At 45.8% G+C, this 18620-nt stretch overlaps 1 protein-coding gene and 1 long non-coding RNA gene across 10 annotated transcripts in view; one reads left to right on the top strand and one right to left on the bottom strand.

Moving 5' to 3' along the window:
- The window catches only part of RERE (arginine-glutamic acid dipeptide repeats), a 267303-nt gene that overhangs the window by 204620 nt on the left and 44063 nt on the right, over nt 1-18620 (top strand). The window lies entirely within an intron of this gene.
- On the bottom strand, nt 4838-7187 carry LOC148111868 (uncharacterized). The gene is made up of 2 exons (XR_015729916.1): nt 6432-7187; nt 4838-5115 (listed from the first exon to the last, which is right to left on the bottom strand). It is a non-coding gene; the product is annotated as an uncharacterized LOC148111868 (long non-coding RNA).

Raw genomic sequence — 18620 nt, 5'->3', positions numbered from 1 at the left:
CTCTCTCTTTTTTTTTATTTTTAGTTTTCTATTTAACTGAGATCGCTCAGGCTTTCGGCCCTTCGGCCTTGGATTTCCTTTTTTTTTTTTTTTTTAGTCTCGGTTGAGAAATGCGGAAGCGTGCTTAAAAAAGCAGCTTGTTCGTTCTCTTCCCCGAGCAATCGACTCCATCCACAAAAGGAGACCGATCCCAGAATGCTTTGTAGTTTCTTAGCAACGGGGAGAAGTTTGTTTTAGCTGGCTGGGCGCTCAAGGAAAGCACATCTTGTTCCTTCTGTGTGCAGAAACAACCGAAGAACGTACGGCTTCAAAACACGAAACTTAAACAAACTGGCAGCACAGATAATCCCTAGTGGGGTGGAGTCGGGGCAACTGAATGGAGCTAACAGAATGTTTACTGGCCGGATGCCCTTCCTGTCACCAGTACGGAGTTTTATTCAGCAGATATATTCTCATTTTGCCCAGAGAGAGAAATATCTGCCTCTACCTAGGATCGAACTCACAGCCTCCTGATTGTGAGGCAAGAGCTCCACCTCTAGGCTATGCACCACACCACTCTTCCAATATTCCAGAGATCTGAGCATGAAATGCACCAAGGATATCAATCTTCAGTCTCGGCTTAAAAGAATTTTTAATTGCTGGGAACGTCTTATATCTGGGATTATAGGAGTTTTTACAGGCCTACACGCTCGTATTCGGAAGAAATGCACCCTTTCTTAATGAAAGAGTGCCCTTACATGTCTTACTCCATTATAGTAGTGCCCAAAATTGTGGAAACCTTTTGGGAAAAGTGTATTTTTTTATTTTAAACACCACTTTTTTTGGGGGGGGGGGAGTTTCAAAGTTAATCATATTCCACTGCTGGAATGGCCTGGGAATCACATGATCACAGGAATGCCGCAATGGTTGTTAGTGCGAGAACCGGTCATAAGTCCCTTTTTTTCCCCAGTGCCGTCGAAACTCCAAAGGTTCGCTAAATGAATCGTCGTAAATTGGGGACGACCTGTGGAAAAACCCCAGTGTTGAAAACGGAGGAGTTCTGTTCTGAGCCCGGAGAGATTGGAGGATCTCTCTTTTAAGACGCTAACTGGAATTTATTTCTGCACTTTTTTTGTGCATGCATTTATATATATATACACTGCTCAAAAAAATAAAGGGAACTCAAGCAGAAGACATCCGAGATCTGAATGAATGAAATTGCCTCATTAAATACTTTGTTCGTTACATACAGTAGTTTTGTGTTCCCTTTAGTTGTTTGAGCAGTGTATAAACTACTGTATGTAAAGAACAAAGTATTTAATAAGGCTATTTCATTCATTCTGATCTCGGATGTCTTCTGCTTGTGTTCCCCTTTATTTTTTTGAGCAGTATATATATATAGAGAGAGAGAGAGAGGGAGGGAGAAAGATTGGCTAGCAAACACAAGGATCCTTTTCCCTTCTCCACAACTGCTCCGAGAAACTACCGCTTTTGTTAAGAAGGCAACGGATGTCTGCTTTTGTGGCAAGCGGCCCCACAAATTATTATTAAGGAAGTCATTTTAGTAATAGGCTTCCCAGCCCGAGTAATAAACAGGGAGTTTAAATGTTGCTGAGAAAAGAGATTAGGCTCCTTAACTGGCTTTGAAAGGATGAGAGCCCATTATAATTATGTCTCTCTTGAAATAAGAAGCTATTCTCTGCTTAAGAACTTCTAATTTTTAATGTAGGAAAAGCTTGTTTTTTGTTTTTTTTTAACCAGTCCTTAAATCCTCGGATCCTTAGACAGAGCAAAAAAAGGGCTTTGCGTTCATATCCATCCGTCTGATTCCCAAACAGGCGGGGCACCCCGGTTTTTTTTCCCCCTCCCAGAGGAAAAATCTCTCCCCCCCCCGCCGTCCTTGTGTCCTTGACTCCGCCGTTTGCAATTTGTAATTTCCATTTTCATTTCGTGCGGTGTGGATCCCCCAACCTTTTGATCTGAGCCTGCCTGACAGCAAGCTATTTGTCTTCCTTTCTTTTTCTTCTTCTTCTTCTTCTTTTTTAACATTCCCCCTGCTATGGCATTTAAAAACTATACTTCAAAGGGAGCCACCCCCCACCCCCCCACCCGGTCTGGGCACACTTATGCTTCATTCATGGAGCTCCATATTCAGGAGCTTTGAAAAATGATGTCGCTTTCCATCCGCAACCATAATAGAGCAGGTGAAGGAAGCTCTCCATCCATCCTGGCTTGCTCCCCCCCCACCCCGCCCCCTTCCCGCTCAGTTATTTAAACCGCGTGGCTGTACAGCTGTGATGGCGAACCTATGGTACGTGTGCAAGAGGTGGCACGCGGAGCCCTCTCTGGGCATGCGTGCCATCGCCAGCTGCTCTTCTGGTTTCCAGCATGCCAGCCAGCTGGTTTTCGAGGGTGCCAGTGCCGGAAAACAGCCAAAAAACAGGCCATTTCTGGGCCATTTTCAGGCCATTTTTCAGGTGTTTTCCGGGCTGTCTTTTGGGCTGTTTTTGGCCCAAGAAACAGCCTGAAAACAGCCAAAAAACAGGCATTGGTTTTGCGCTGGCCAGCTGGTCTTCAGGTTTTGCGGTGCTCCAACGCGCACACATGCCCGCGTGTTCCAGTTTCGGCACGGTGCCAAAAAGCTTCGCCATCACTGCTCTAGAGCTTCCTTCAAGGGGGGCGCTATTATTTAATTCTAAGTTGGTTGTGAGGTCACTTTTTTCCAGTCATCTCATCTCCCTAGTTATCATTTTTTGATCCTTCCAAGGAAGGGTAAACATCTTGGGACACTAATGATGATCTGGTTGAACGGAAGGTTTCAAAGAACCGTTGGAAGAAATGTCCATCTGGGTTCAGTTCCAAGTGGGGAGAAAAACACTGGAAACATGGAGGCTGATTGGAAAGATGGTTTAATGGTGAAGCAGAACCACTAGGCACGTGTGATTCTGGGTAGCTGGCCACATGGAGTGGAGAGTGAGTGTTATTTACACCCTCTCTTGGGCTTTGAACTTGAGCTTCCTGTTCCTGTGGCAAAGGCATGTATTCTGTTGGTTGCTGTAGTCAGACTCCCATGTGCAGTCATGTTTGTCTGAATCAAGTTTGGTTGAACCTTGGGCTGATGTAATGAAGGGGCTTGGTTGTGCCATGTGGTGAGCTCTGCTGATAGATGATCCTATTATGTCCTAGAGGGTGAAGGTGTTTTGTTTTGTAGATAGGCTGGCCCAGTCTTTTGTCTTGTAGATAGGCTGGCCCAGTCTTTTGTCTTGTAGATAGGCTGGCCCAGTCTTTTGTCTTGTAGATAGGCTTGGCACCAAAATATCTGCTGGGGGCAGGGAGCTGGAGCTGAGTTTCTGTCTCCCTGAAGATTTCTATTTCTCTTTTAGGGGAAATATTCTGCCTTTTTAATATTTCTTAAAATATTTCATTCTTCTAGGGCAGTGATGGCTAACCTTTTTGCCATTGCGTGCCAAAAGTGGGGGGAACGTGGGGGGGGGGGTGTCACGCGTGCGCGTGTCGACACCCATAATTCTATGCGCCCTGTCCCCCACACACATGTGCACGCAACCCCCCCATGCTCCCCCGTTTTTGGCACATGATGGCACAGTGGGTCCGGTAGATCCGTTTTTCACTCTCCCCAGGCTCCAGAGCCTTTCTAGGAGCCTGGGGAGGGCAAAAACAACCTTCCCTACTCCCCTGGAGGCCCTCCAGAGGCTGGAAGTGGCCTGTTTGCCGACTGGTGGACCCAGAAGGCCTGAAAATCAGCGGGCCGGAGCTGAGCTCGTGTGCCCACCGATATGGCTCCGTGTGCCACCTGTGGCACGTGTGCCATAGGTTCGCCATCACTGTTCTAGGGAGAGGGGTGGGTGCTTTCTACAGAACGTTGAGAGGATATATGTATGTAGGCTTGTACCCAGAGAAGAAGCTACAATGAAGTCAGTAACCGCCATCCAACCTTCTGAAGGTTGGATTGGTTCCGTTTTGCTTGACTCCGGGAAGGAATTTGAAGAGCTGCAGACCTTCAACCCCCTTGGACTTGGAACTCATCTTCCCTTGGATTCATAGGATGGCCTTCTGAATAAACCTGATCCAAAAGGTGGACCACAAGAAGAAGGTTCCAAGAAACTGGACCACGGAGAGATGCCTCGTGAGGTCCGAACGACGGGCGGCCAATATTTTTTCCCTTCTTCGGATCCAAGATTCCTTGTGCTGTCCTGTTAAATTTAGCTTCTTGGCTGCCGGGTATCCGTTGCGAGTCCTCATCCCTGACTTCCCCCCCACCCCCTCCGTTGAGGTGGATCATCGTGCGTATGGGCTCTGCTGGGAGATATTGGTCACGCCAGAGCTTATGCATTTAGAATAGCCAGCCAACCCCCCTGCTTTTCCTCTTGGCTGGCTCGGAATAATTTCAGCCTCTCAAATCCCACGTTTCAGTTATGAATTGGAATCAGGGAGGCGTGCAAAAGCGGTTGGAGAAGAGGCATATTGACCGAATGTCGTGGGTTTTTTTCCCCCCCACTTTCCTCTGATGTTTCCATTTCGAGATGTGTTTTGGAAATGAGCTTCTTTCTGGCCCACAAGAGCCGACTCGGGCCGGTTGTGTTCCGAGCGGGACTTTTTAGGGGCCGAGAAACTCACGTGAGTTGCCCTGGACCGTTGCCATGGAACTAAGATCAGGATAGAAAAAAACCTAAAGGACAAGAATTCTTTTCAATTACCTGCAAGTTGGGACAAGTCCTGTCTCCGGCGAAGATCCTCTGATTAAGCTGAGAAAAATCCGCCGCAATTTGTCGTCTCTTGCGAGAGCTGCAGATGGCCTCAAAGTTTTTCGCTCTTTGGTCAGAAAGAGGTTCTTTATGCATTTCTTTTTTTGAGCAGTTTCGTGTTTTTTTTTTTTAAACCGAAAAACATTTGCCGGTTGGTTATAAGAAAGAGTTTTGGTTTTTGGGGTTTTTTTTACTTTATTTTAACTGTTGGTTTTGCTCAAGGACAACCGGTTTGTTTCCTTCCACGGGGTTGCTGGGATTTGGATCGCATCCTGTCTTTTCTTCCAGAGCAAAATTCCTGCAAAATCGCCAAGGTTATGGTCCACATCCATAACTTGTCTGTGAACTGTTTTGAATGCAGATGGTTCCAATCCTGAAATATAGCAGTTCTGGATGTTAACTAAGTAGCCAAACAGTTGTAAATCTACCCATGAATCTGGTGATTCCTCTTTTTCTCCTTCTCTTTCTCTTTCTCCTTCTCCTTTTCTTCTTCCTCTCCTCCCCCTCCCCCTTTTCCTCTCTTCTTCTTTCCCCCTCTTCTCTTCCCTCCTCCTCTCCCTCCTTCCTCCACTTCCATCTCCACCTCTTTCTTCTCTGGTTATTTTGACTACATATCACCCATTACTCTATGCCAGTGGTCTGCAATCTTAAATACTCAAAAGAGCCATTTGGACCCATTTCCCACAGAAAAGAAAACACCGGGAGTCACAAAACCTGGGTGGGCGTGGCCAACTCGATGTCACTCACTTCCACCAGTCACATGACCCACCCCTCCAGCCATGCCTACCCAGCCGGTCATTAGGGTAGCGAACCAGTTGTTAAAAAACACCGGGAACCACAAAATCCTTTTGACATCTCTCTCTCTCTACCCTCCCTCTCTCCCTCTCCCTCTCTCTCTATCTCTCTATGTCTCTCTTTCTCTCTCTCCTGCTCTCTATATCTCTCTCTCCCGCTCTCTCTGTATCTCTCTATGTCTCTCCCTCTCTCTCTCTCTCTCTCTCTCTCTCTCTCTCTCTCTCTCTCTCTCCCTCCCGCTCTCTATGTCTCTCTCTCTCTATCTCTCTCCTGCTCTCTACATCTCTCTCTCCCGCTCTCTCTGTATCTCTCTATGTCTCTCCCTCTCTCTCTCTCTCTCTCTCTCTCCCTCCCGCTCTCTATGTCTCTCTCTCTCTCTCTCTCTATGTCTCTCTCTCTCTCCCGCTCTCTCTGTATCTCTCTCTGTCTCTCTTTCTCTCTCTCCTGCTCTCTATATCTCTCTCTCCCCCTCTCTCTGTATCTCTCTATGTCTCTCTCTCTCTCTCTCTCTCTCCCTCCCGCTCTCTATGTCTCTCTCTCTCTCTCCCGCTCTCTCTCCCTCCCGCTCTCTCTGTATCTCTCTATGTCTCTCCTGCTCTCTATATCTCTCTCTCTCTCTCTCCCACTCTCTCTGTCTCTCTGTCTCTCTCTCTCTCCCTCCTGCTCTCTCTGTATCTCTCTATGTCTCTCTCTCTCTCTCTCTCCCACTCTCTCTGTATCTCTCTATGTCTCTCTCTCTCTCTCTCCCACTCTCCTTGTATCTCTCTGTCTCTCTCTCCCTCCCCCCCTCTGTCTCTCTCTCTCTCTCCCCCCTCTCTCCCTTTTCTCCCTCTCTCTCTGTATCTCACTGTCTCTGCCCTGGCCGCTTCTCCATCCCCTGCCCATCACCCTTACCTTCTCAGGCCAGGCGAGGAGTGACTGGGAGGGGAGGGCGAGGGGCGGGGCCAGCCAGTGGTGGGATCACCTGACAGGGAGCCACAGCAGAGGGCCCAAAGAGCCGCATGCGGCTCCAGAGCCGCAGGTTGCTGACCCCTGCTGTATGCAATTCCCCCCTCCCATTTTCCCATAGAAGAAGATGTGGCAGGCCTGAAGGCCCAAATGTAAAAGATGGCTTCCAGGTCTGAAGACCAATGAGCGTAAATTATGGCCTGGGGGCCAAGACAGAAGAAACCAGAGTGAATTCTCTGCTGCTTGGAAATTCTGGCGGTTGGGACAGCTGGATTCCTTCCGAAATCCAGCTTTTACGCCACGCCTGTCTCTTATTCTTCCAGCTTCTATACTTAGCACTTTCTCCAGTCTTTCCTTCTGCTTCCGTAACTCTCGTTTTTTGAAGTTTCCAGCTCCGAGGATCAAAACACCTCGGCGTACAGGAGCGCTAATCCGGTTTGCGGGAACATAAAACCCGCAGAGCAGTGTGATCTAATATAACATCTTACGGGGGGAAAAAAACCACCTGATTTTATTTTCGAATAGCTTGGCAGTCAAGTCGCAGTAGGAGATCTTGGCAGCTGCTCAGATGGCTGCAGCGTGCAGGGATTGCTGGCGTCGACACTGGATCACTCCAGATTTAAGCACAGAGTTGTGCGTGTGTATATGTGTGCTTCTTTTATGCTTAGAAAAGCTTTAACGGGGATCTTTTTTTTAAAAAAAAAAAAAAACTTTCATCAGGCATGGATTATTCTCCTGCATTCGACAACTTGAACGGAGCTCAGCTTTTGGCGTATTGTCAGGACTGCTGAGCCGTAGGGAAAATATTTATATTTTTGGGTGGGAAATTGATATGAATGGGATTGGAGAGCAAATGGACTTTTGCTAGCTCCATCTCTGTTCCTTGTCAGGTGGCTTTTTAAGCAGCTATTTTTCTGGCTCGCTTACAGGGAATAAAAATTCCCTGTAAACAGAAAAAATAATTGTTTTTATTCCTAGGTGGTTCGAGAGGGGGAACCGTGCAAAATTTGGACCAGTGCTTTTTTGGGGGGTGGGGGTGGAGGAATCAAGAAGCAAACTAACAATGCCCTTCTTGTCTTAATCTCTTAATCTTATCTGTGTAAATCTTTCTCCCTTTGGGGGTTATCCTCAGATGCCACCTTGTACTGTATTAGTTCTTGTCCTTTGGTAGCTCCCAAGGGTGGGGTGGGGGGGAGGCGTCCTAAAGCCACAGCCCCTAACCACATTCAGTTGGGTTTACTCCCAGGGAAGTACCTGCAGAAGGTTGCAACCTGAATTAAATCCTTAAAAAGAGGAAGGGGAGGGGAGAGCAGGCTATTCATTTTTTAAAATTTTTTTTATTGTTTAAGAATTACAGTACAATTCCACCGTTTCCGGTTACATGGTGTTAATATACATACACAGATATACCTTCATAATATTTACATTGTTATTTACATGGTATTAATTCATTATCTTAATTTCGGTTGATGATTCGTGGCAACATGGCGTGGTAAGATCGATCGCTCCTCTTCACTGCCACTTATCGCCGCGTTTTGGGGACCCTTCGAGGCGTGGGAGCTCGGAGGGCTTCGCAGACAAAAGTGAGGCATCGGCAGGCTGAGTGGTGAGTCGCAAACCCACCCAGTCGGACCGACATTCACTGTCGAACCAACGCGGCGCGTCTGCCTTCTAATGGCGGACCCAAAGCTGCGATAATCAACGAGACGGGAAGCGAGAGCAGGCTATTCAAACCCACCAGCTCTTTGCTAACATCAGAAAAACCCATCATTAGGATGCAGGGATGGTTTCTACTTACTTTTACTACCAGTTCCCATTGCTCGCGCACCGGCGTGCTCTTCTGTGCATATCACCTATGATGACGTCTGGGTCAGTGGGCGGAGCCTCCTGCTGGTTTTACTACCGGTTCTTGCGAACCGGTCTGAACCAGGGGGCAACCCACCATTGCTAGGATGTCCTATGGTGTAATCCTACCCCAGATGTTTTGTCTTTCCGGGGTTTAATTACCCGGAAAGCACTGATGGTGCAGGAAAGCAGCCCACCAGGGTACCAGGGACGAGCAGAGTGTGACCGTGATAAGCCCCCTCCCCACCTCTCTGCCTTTGCTTCCAGCCTTTGGGAATCAAGAAAATCAGCCACGCGTCCCAAAGCTCACCTGAACAACGACCCTCCGTGGTTGTCTGGAGCTCGGCCTTATTGCCGCTTCCGGGGTCTCCAGCGGCTCCAGACAAGGGCAGAGCTTGGTGTTGTGACCTAGGCCCAAGTAGTTATTGCCAGACACAATCAGTCCTAGACAAACATATTTTATTAGAACAACTGAGAATTACTTCATTCTCAGCTTAGTCCAAATTAATTCCAAAACAAGTCCTTCAGAAAAAGTCCTTCGGCCTTATCACAAACCTTTATTTTCTTTGGCGCCCTGCCAAAGGCCTTTCTTGGCAAAGCCCCACAAAGTTCAGAAACAAGAGATGCTGACTGGAAACGGATTAAGCAACATTGCTTTCCTACAAAGAGCCCAAGAGCCTTTGCTGCTCTCTTAAGCCTTCTGGGAGGGGCCAATCATCTCCTGGCCTTACTCCCGAGTCATCCTTTTTGCTTTAGCTGCTCTTGCCTTCTGGCAGCTCTTCGCATGCGTGCACTAGGAACAGGCTCCTCCTGTTCCTTTGCCTCTCTGCTATCCACCTCTGGAGGCTCCCGAGTCCGCGCATCGCTCCCAGATGGTCCTGGCCCCATCTCTGCCTCCGACACAGAGCCCTTGTCTGGGCCTTCCCGACTCCAGGACTGGCCCATTGTCCTCCCCAGCCTCCTCACTGTCCGACTCCGCTGCCAGCTCCGCAGGCTGCTGGCGGACCACAACAGTTGGTTTATAAGAGCTGCAAGACAGTAGTGGCCGACCAGGGGAAGAAGGGACTGCCAGGCATCCCTGTTGGGCCAGCTTTGGCTGACGTGGGGAAAAGCCGGTTGTTGCCGGGATGGGAGACCACTTGGAGATCCCACAGCCAGACAAAGAAGCCGGCCTCTTCTGTACTACTGCAGCAAAAAATTAAAAAAATTCCTTTTTCCTGTCCCTTTCTCTTAAATTAGCCTGCCGTATTATGGGGGTACTTTCCCCTCCCACTTCTCTCTGCCCCCCTAATCCCCGATAGTCGGATCTGTCCCCACAGTCCGCTTCCACGTTTCAAGCCTTTTGAAAGACGGGGAACAAGGCTCTCCCCCTTCCCCTTCGTCGGTTCGAATGCCCCAGGCCAGGTTGGGGGGCTTACTCTTCCACTGTCCCTGGGCATGAAAAGCATGCTTTGTGGAGTGGGGGGGGGGGGCGATCCTGGTTTGGGATCTGGGTTAGTGTTAGTCTCCCTCGCTGGGCCCCCGAGAGCAAAAGCAAAGGGGGCATGGACAGAGAGAAGCCGTGGTTTGCAGTCTGTTGGCTTGTTTGTCAGCACTTCTCCGATTTCCCCCCGTGCCGTTGCCTGGCAACCCGGGGCCGGAGCCATCGGCGCACAAGGTTGGCGGGTGATGGATAGCCAGGGCCAAAGCTGGCAGGAAATGGCAGGGCTCTGAGTGGGGGGGGGGTGAGCGGCCTTGGCCGGGGCGGGCAGATGCGGTGGGGATATGCGGAGAGTCGTTAATCCGGGTCAGCTGTTGGAGAGGAAGATTAAAGGCTCTGTGTTTGGGGGGGGAAATAAAAGAGGTTGTTGGGGAGGGGGGGCTTTGTGTGGGGTTGCACGAGGCCAAAGCCTGCATAGTCCGCTTGGCCAGAGCGTCCCTTGTTCAGATGCCTTGCAGGGGAATAATCTTGCAACTTGGGTTAAAATATATATATATATATATATTTAGCTTTTTCTGACTTGCTGCGATGCTGTAGCGCAGGAGTGTCCAGCCTTGGTGACTTAAAAAGACCTGTGGACTTCAACTCCCAGAATTCCCCAGTCAGTCTTTGCCTCCTTCCGAGCGGTGGGAGAGAGAGGGGCTGGCCTAAGGCCTCCCAGCTGGCTTTGTGCCTAAGGAACTCCTAGCTGGCTGCCTTAGCCACTCTACCAACCAACTAAATAGTTAAGAGTATTACCTACCTACCTACCTACCTACCTACCTACCTACCTACCTACCTATTTTCCTACCTGCCTTACTACCTCCCTCCCTCCCTACCTACCTACCTACCTACCTTCCTATCTATCTATCTATCTATCTATCTATCTTATCTATCTATCTATCTATCTATCTATCTATCTATCTATCTATCTATCTATCCATTTTTCTCCAACATACCTACCTACCTATCAATCAATCAACCAAATTTACTGGCTATATATCTATCATCTACCTATTAAATTTATTGGATGTGTATCTATCTATCTATCTACCTACCTATTTCCCTCCCTCCCTCCATCTATCTATCATCCATCATTTTTCTCCAACATACCTACCTACCTATCAATCAATCAACCAAATTTACTGGCTGCATATCTATCATCTACCTATTAAATTTATTGGATGTGTATCTATCTTATCTACCTACCTACTTACCTACCTATTTCCCTCCATCTATCTATCTATCTATCTATCTATCTATCTATCTATCTATGTATCTATCTATCTATCTATCTATCTATCTATCTATCTTCCGTCATTTTTCTCCAACATCTCTCTCCCTCTCCCTCTCCCTCTCCCTCTCCCTCTCCCTCTCTCTCTATATCTATCTATCTATCTATCTATCTATCTATCTATCTATCTATCTATCTATCATCCGTTATTTTTCTCCAACATCTCTCTCCCTCTCCCTCTATCTATCTATCTATCTATCTATCTATCTATCTATCTATCTATCTATCTATCTATCTACTCTGCAAAGCACAGATTGCAGTGGCTGAATGTGTGAACCAGGACACCCAATTATATATATATAGGAGATATATGTCTCCTATATATATATAATTGGGTGTCCTGGTTCACACATTCAGCTAATGCAATCTGTGCTTTGCAGAGTCTGTCATTCCATCATTTACATCCTCTTATCTCCTTTTTTATACAGTTCCGGGCAGTGTAATGGAAACCCCCCCCCCCAAAACAGTATCCATAAAAGGCACGCTCAGGTCTTAAAGCCTCCCCCAAAATCGCCCACAGAGGGCTGTCCCCCCCAAAAAAACAATCCTTCTCCAGCTTGCCAGAGGCTGTGTAGCTGCATTCACACAACCTTCTCAGCCCAAAAACCAACTATTTGCCGCTTCGGCACGATGGCTGAGCTCAAGGGAGGGCAGCAGAGAGCTGCCACTGGCCGCACAGCTGGCTTCAGCTGCTGGTTGCACCAAGGCTAAAGCATCTGGGAGGGAACAAAATGGCACCATCTGAAAACACACACACACAAACACACACCAATTTCCAGGGGCCCCCGATTGCAATCCTTGGCGGCTACTGCTACCCATTTCCTCCCTCGACAAGCGGCGGCTTTTCTCGTTCTCGCCACTTTGATAAACGCGCCATCTGAGAGAGCTCCGTTAGCCAGAACATAATGACTTTGTGTATCTTGTCGACACTATTTGTTTCGGGAGATAAAATACGGGGGGTGGGGGTGGGGCCCTCCGAGAGGCCTCACATATGCAGAAGCCTGGCGTGCTTTCCTCCTAACTCCAGCTCGGTTATTTACAACTGTCCGTGTCCCCAACCCCCCCAGCCAAACCTCCACACTGTTTACACATTGTGGCAGGGACACAGACCAAAGACCCTTATAAATTACGTCGCGGTGGGAACGCAGAGGAGCATCGACACTGGGGGCGGGGGGGGGGGAGAGAGACCCAGACCCCCTCGGCGGCTGTGTTGACACCCATCCATAGCCATGGCAACTGGGTTTTTGCAGAGCGATGACCCCCTACCCCCCACCCCCGGCCGTTTGAATGTCTTCATGCCAATGTTTTATAAAGGGGGTGTGATGCCCAGCTGTGCCACGTTCCAAAAGAGCCCCCTCCCCTCTGCCTGTCCATCCCCCCCACCCCCTCCAACAGTCCTTAGAAATAGACCCCCCCCGCCCCCATAAATCTACCTCGGTCCCGCTTGTCACAGCAGAAGCATCGCTTAGAATAATTTAAAAAAAAAAAAAACCGGGGACGGGGATTATAAATAAGACATTAAAAGGTTGCCAGAGGAAGTGCCAGAAAGGCAGATTTGCAAGACAAGTGTGGGGCGCAGGGTGTATTTATGTATTTTAGTTTTAGTTTGAATGTTTTAAATTTTAGTTTGAATGTTTTAAATTTTGGGCCAAAGTCATATAATTCTTTTTTTAAAAAAAATTTAAATTTTGTATTGGTATGTGTTTTAGTTCTGGCTGTGCACCGCCCTGAGTCCACTTGGAGAAGGGCGGGATATAAATTGAATAAATAAATAATATATGTTTGTTTGTTTGTTTGTTTGTTTGTTTGTTTGTCAGATTTATATGCTGCCCTTCTCCCATAGGACTCGGGGTGGCTCACAACAATAAAACAATCCGACAATAGATAAAAATTAAAAAATATTAAAAAACCCCAAATCCCCAAGTTAAAATCCACAGGCAGATCAGGGATGTTGCTGAAAGAGCCATGTCTTTAGGTCGGCGCGGAAGGTGCTGTGTTTGTGCATCTCCTCCTTTTGCAAAATAATTAAGGGTTTTCTTTGTTTGGGGCGGGGGCTGCTGGAAGAGGTTAAACTACTAGAGCATTTCATCTCGTGGGTTTTTTTCCCCCAAATTTTGCTTCCTTGCAAAGGGGCCAATTTCCTTGATCCCAGTGTGGACAGGACCCTCGACAATCCTGGCCCATAGATTAAAACCCTCCTGTGTTATGTTGTGTTGTGTTGTGTTGTCAGCTTCTTCCCTGCTCCTTGGGTAAAGATGAAAGTTATTCCCAGAAGGTTGCAAACCAGTTTTAATTACAGGATGTGGAATTTGGGGAGGGGAGACACAGCAGGAAGACCAGAACCAGGGATGTCTATTTTTAAAAAAGTTATTTTTAAAAGTTGGGTTTTTTTTTTTTTCCTTTTCTTCTCACAGCAGAAGGAAACAGTCAACCCCTTCACCATTCAGGGGCCTCAAGTTAGTATTTTAAATACCGTGTTTCCCCGAAAATAAGACCCTGTCTTATATATATATATATATATATTGAACCCTGAAATAAGTGCTTGGCCTTATATTGCCATGCGCTCAAAAGCCCGATTGGGCTTATTATCAGGGGTGTCTTATTTTGGGGAAAACTGGATGGATGGATGGATGGATGGATGGATGGATGGATGGATGGATGGATAGATAGATTGATAGACAGATAGATGATAGAAAGAATAGATACCGAGTTTCCCCGAAAATAAGACCCTGTCTTATATATATATATTTTGAATCCTGAAATAAGCACTTGGCCTTATTGCCATGCGCTCAAAAGCCCGATTGGGCTTATTATCAGGGGTGTCTTATTTTGGGGGAAACAGGATGGATGGATGGATGGATGGATAGATAGATAGATAGATAGATAGATAGATAGATAGATAGATAGATGATAGAAAGAATAGATACCGAGTTTCCCCGAAAATAAGACCCTGTCTTATATATATATATTTTGAATCCTGAAATAAGCACTTGGCCTTATTGCCATGCGCTCAAAAGCCCGATTGGGCTTATTATCAGGGGTGTCTTATTTTGGGGGAAACAGAATGGATGGATGGATGGATAGATAGATAGATAGATAGATAGATAGATAGATAGATAGATAGATAGATAGATACCGAGTTTCCCCGAAAATAAGACCCTGGTCTTATATTTTTGTTTGAACCCTGAAATAAGTGCTTGGCCTTATTGCCATGCGCTCAAAAGCCCGATTGGGCTTATTATCAGGGGGTGTCTTATTTTGGGGGAAACAGAATGAATGGATGGATAGATAGATAGATAGATAGATAGATAGATAGATAGATAGATAGATACTGAGTTTCCCCGAAAATAAGACCCTGTCTTATATTTTTCTTTGAATCCTGAAATAAGCACTTGGCCTTATTGCCATGTGCTCAAAAGCCCGATTGGGCTTATTATCAGGGGGTGTCTTATTTTGGGGGAAACAGGGTATCCAAACTGGGCACTACATTGGGCCATGAAAATTCATCTAGAGTAGGACAGCAACGGGAAACTTCCCCCCATCTATCTGTATGTGTGGGGAAGGGGGGGTTTAAGAGATATTGAAGCCGCAGGTACCAAATCAATAGATTGGAGAAGCCAACCACTTTGGGGGTGGGGGAAATATCCTAAAGACATTTCAGAAGAAGCGGTTGGACTAGATGACCTCTTAAGATCCCTTTGATCCACTCTGTTACTGTTAACTGAAGATTGAAAGGGAGCGCCTGCAATCCTGATCCAAACCCCTTTGGGCTCCAACCTTGTGTCGTAGACCCATCCCGGATAATCAGACATAAAATGAATTATTGTTAAGCTGTGATTAAACAGAACTATTCACATTTTCCCCCTGCTCTCCCCCTCCCCCTTCTCCCGGAATATGCTTCAGTGTTTGGGATAATCTACCAAGTCTTCAATAATAACACTGATTCCTTCCTGTGTCTTTTTTTTTTTTTTTTCCTTTTTAGTTATTCAATTGATTACAGCCACTTAGTTAAATGGATGGTTTTTAAATGAGTTCTTACTGCAGTAAAGATTGCAGGGTTATTTAGCTTGAATGTTGTCGTCTTAATTTTTTTTTTCTTCTTTTTTTGGCACTTTCGTCTTGTCTGTGCAGTTGTTGTTTAATTACCCAGGTCTCTAAAGTCAAACAGAAAACAGTTCAGATCTTTTAGGAGAAAAATTAAAAAAAATAAAAATTAGTGGGTGAGATTTATTTATTGATTGATTGATTGATTGATTTGATTTATATGCCGCCCTTCTCCGCAGACTCAGGGCGGCTTACAATGCGTTAAGCAATAGCCTTCATACTTTTGTATATACCTGCTTAGTAGGGCTTTCGGACCCCCCCACAAGCGGTGTTCTTTTTTTTATACAAAGTCAGCTTATTGCCCCCACAATCCGGGTCCTCATTTGACCTACCTCGAAAGGATGGAAGGCTGAGTCAACCTTGAGCCTGGTGAGATTCAAACTTGCAGTAATTGCAGGCAGCTGGTGTTACTTAACAGCGCTTTAGTCTGCTGCGCCACCAAGGAGATTGCTGAGCGATGCACCTTAATTCTGAACAAGAAGTGGAAAAGTCCTTTCTTTTATCTGCCACCTGCAGATTTAAAAAAACGAAACAAAACAAAATCCCAGAAACTCAGCTAGGTATGGAGGAAAGAGTTGGGAGAATCGCATAAAAATTGTCCTCTGCACAAGTGATAAAACAGGAATAAATATAAAGAAGTCTTCCTCTGTAAGAGTCTATCAAAGGAGGACTGTGGCATCTTTGGACTGAACAGAATTAACAAAGTCGGAAGGGACCTTGGAGGTCTTCTAGTCCAACCCCCTGCTTAGGCAGGAAACCCTACACCACTTCAGACAAATGGTTATCCAACATCTTCTTAAAAATTTTCAGTGTTGGAGCATTCACAACTTCTGGTGGCAAGTTGTTCCACGGATTAATTGTTCCAACTGTCAGGAAGTTTCTCCTTAGTTCTTTAGACCACCGACTCTTAAATATAGTGATTTGTGACTCCTCCACCGGCCAAAAAGCCCCTTACCAGGGTGCTTTGTGCCCTGGTATCGAGGCAGCCCAAAACTTAAACGAGATGATTTTGCAGAGAGCACCGCAATCTCCATTTAAGCCAAGGATGTCCAACCTTGGCAACTTTTTAAGAACCTGTGGACTTCAACTCCCAGAATTCTTGCTGGCTGGCTGGCTGGCTGGGGGAATTCTGGGAGTCGAAGTCCACAAGTCATAAAAAAAAAAATTCCCCAAGGTTGGACACCCCTGATTTAAAGCTTTGAAAGTAGCCGATTGCAAGGGGTGGATGAGCCGGGCTGTTAGAAGCAAGGTGGAGCTCTTGCCTCACAATCAGGAGGTTGCGAGTTCGATCCTAGGTAGAGGCGGAGGTAGGGTCTCCTGCTTGGGCAGGAGGCTGGACTAGATGACCTGCAGAGGTCCCTTCCAACTCTTGTTAATCTGTTAATCTGGCCTGATCTCTCCAATTGTGTATTTTCATTTGGATTTTTAATGGGGGATTTTAACTGTTGGGCCAAATTGTTTAATTCATTTTAAATTGTTTTTATATTTTGTATTTGATGTTTTTTTACTTATGGCTGTTCACCGCCCTGAGTCCTTCGGGAGAAGGGCAGTATATAAATTTAAATATTAAATTAAATTAAATTAAATCTGTTAAATCTGGTTTCCAGAGAGATGAGCCCAAATCAAATCGTTTCTTCATTAGAAAGACGCCCCTTCCCCCCCACCAAAAGGCCTTGCCCACAGACCCCGATTTGCAAAGGAATGCTTGTCAGTTGACCTGAGGCAACAATGTACCCCAAGGCATGGGTGAACTAAGCAGGCGTGCATTCTTAGTCTGGACATCTGGACTCGCGTGGCCAAATAGGTCTAAAGCGAGGGCTCCCAAGTGCCGATTTAAGACCATCGGCCACTTAACCCCTACAGATGACATTATAATAAAAAAAAAAATTCTGGAATGTGCAGAAATTTAACAGAAACCGAGTTGGAAGGGACCTTGGAGGTCAGCTAGTCCAACCCCCTGCCCACGCCAGAGACCTGTACTAGGGATTCGAACCGCCGAACTGCCGACCTTTCTGATCGACAAGCTCAGCGTCTTAGCTAAGATAGTCAACCTATCTTGGATATGGATAATAACTTAAGCTGTATGGATAAGATAAGCTAATGCTAATGCCTCCCACTAAGGCAGCATTTAACATCCAACTGCCTGCAATTACTGCAGATTCGAATCTCGCCAAGGCTCAAGGTTGACTCAGCCTTCCATCCTTTCTAAGGTGGGTAAATTGAGGACCCGGTTTGTGGGGGCAATAAGCTGACTTTGTATAAAATATACAAAAGGATGAAGGCTATTGCTTAGCGCATTGTAAGCCGCCCTGAGTCTCCGGAGAAAGGGCGGCATATATAAATCAAATTTTAAAAAAAAGAAAAGAAAGAAAGAAGGAGAAAGAAGGAAGGAAGGAAGGAAGGAAGGAAGGAAGGAAGGAAGGAAGGAAGGAAGGAAGGAAGGAAGGAAGAAAGAAAGAAAGAAAGAAAGAAAGAAAGAAAGAAAGAAAGAAAGAAAGAAAGAAAGAGAAGCAAGAGAAGCAAGAGAAGCAAGAGAAGCTGACTTTGTATAAAATATACAAAAGTATGAAGGCTATTGCTTAATGCCTTGTAAGCCGCCCTGAGTCTCCGGAGAAGGGCGGCATATAAAAATAAATAAAAATTTAAAAAAAATTAAAAACCCTAAAAAGGAAAAGAAGACTTTATATTTTATGACATGGGAGCTATTCTATAAATGGTTAAGTGGCAGATAACCGAGTTTAGAGGAGTGGATTTATGTGAAATATGGACTACCCGAGAAACAAAAAAACCGATGAGTAAATATTCTGATTGGTTATATAATCGATACTATAGTGGCAGATAGTATACTTTTCAATAACGATTGATATTATCCCATATATATATTTTATATATATATATATATATATATATATATATATATATATATATACACATACATACATATACATACATACATACATACATACATACATACATATATATACATATACATACATACATACATACATATATATATATATATATGATTATGACGACAATGTTTATATGTTAACACTTTGGACCCCTGGAAAACACTTCAACATAGAAGTGGAACACGTGATATAAAATACTAAAAAAAAAAATCTAACAAAAAAAATAAGACAGTCCCTCTCCCAGCCCAACCCAACCCACCTCACAGGGTCGTTGTGATGGGGAGGGGGAAAAAAAAAAAGGAATTAGGCCTGTGCCTTTGGATAAGGTTTTGCAGCCTTGAGCTAGTTGTAAAAAATAATAATAATAATAATAGTGCAAATTAATTCAAGCAAACTCCCCCCCCCTCCCTTTGCATTGCAACCTTTGCAATGCGCCCCCCCTCCCCCCCGCTTCACCTCATTTGCACCTCCCAAATCCAGGTCACAGTTTTGTTTTGTTTTTCCCCAAGCGCGGAGAGTCC

This window comes from Pantherophis guttatus, chromosome 15 (assembly GCF_059756535.1).
Source record: "Pantherophis guttatus breed Tessera chromosome 15, ASM5975653v1, whole genome shotgun sequence".
Lineage (NCBI taxonomy): Eukaryota > Metazoa > Chordata > Lepidosauria > Squamata > Colubridae > Pantherophis > Pantherophis guttatus.
This window is presented reverse-complemented; position numbering and strand designations above follow the sequence as displayed.